We start from the raw sequence: 1,264 nt of genomic DNA, 5'->3' as shown, positions 1-1,264 counted from the left end.
CCGCTGATATGTCATTTCATGGCAGGGTTGTATCTGCCCTCCTAATGAGAGCGGAGCCATCCACCATGGATGGCACATGACACAGCTGGGATTTAAACCACCGCATTGCTAAGTGTGCCACTCGAGGGCCATATCTGGACAAGGCTGAATGTGAGCAGACATGAGTGAAATGCACAACACACACACACACACACACACACACACACACACACCCTGTCTCTAGACCTTCCAATAAGGCCTCCGATGAAAGAATAATTGTGGAGACCTCCTGGACGAGAGGCAGTCTGCACCATGTGTTTGAGCCGGCCGGGGAGGCTCAGGCAGTCACTATCGGGTGATGTAATTTAGGCTAATCCACAGGGCCTCTATTTCAATCGCAGCTGTAGACACGATACCTATTAATGTCTCTGCTAGCCATCGAGGACCTCAGGGGGGCTTCCTTTACACCGCCCCTGGGCTGTCACAAACACCCGCAGTCAGGTCGGTGAGTCGTACGGTGCCCGCCCCCCCCCGCCCCCAGCCTCCGCTAACACCCCACCACCCACCCCGGCCTGCGGGGCGAGCTGTGGCCACTGCGGTGCTAACAACCTCCTGGAGCTTCGGATCGATTTGATCTCTACTCCTCACTTGGCCCAGTCAAGCAGGACACAGCCCACATTTGGAGCAGGTCACGAGGAGGAAAGGAGAGTAGCACTGCCGCGCCGAGGCTAACGGGCGCGAGCGGGCCGATGATGGCGTCACGGCGAGGTTAGGGCCCAGGTCCGCGGTACCGTTTTCTCAGCCCTGCTGCTTCGACGTGGGCGGCTGGCGCGCTGAAATCGGAAATGCTGCAAATGGAAAGAAACACGCTGCTTGGGCGGTACGGCGATGAACAGAAACGCGGTACGTCCGGGGGGACGCAAGCAGCGCCATTTTCCTTCTTGGTTTGAGCGTGACGATGTGCGAGCGCCTCATCACCTGCTTCGTCAGCCTTCCAAACGCAGAGGCGTTTGACAGCTCTGCCAGCTCATGTTCACCTTTTCCTGTAAGCAGCGGCTGAAACGGTAACCGCCCCCGTGCATCTCTGCCAGGGGATGTCTGGGGGTTAAGGGATACTTCAAAGGGAAACTCAAAACCATAAGACAGTGTGGTCGACAATGGCACTCTGAGCTGAGTGATGATGATGGGTTCTTTCTCCCCCTCTCCCTCTCTACCTCTCCCCCTCTCCCTCTCTACCTCTCTCCCTCTCCCTCTCTCCCTCTCTCCCCAGTTCTGGGTTTTTGTG

The sequence above is a fragment of the Electrophorus electricus genome, chromosome 16 (genome assembly GCF_041902795.1).
Source record: "Electrophorus electricus isolate QZ-2024a chromosome 16, ASM4190279v1, whole genome shotgun sequence".
NCBI lineage: Eukaryota > Metazoa > Chordata > Actinopteri > Gymnotiformes > Gymnotidae > Electrophorus > Electrophorus electricus.
The sequence above is the reverse complement of the archived record's forward strand: the minus strand, read 5'-3'. Positions refer to the sequence as shown.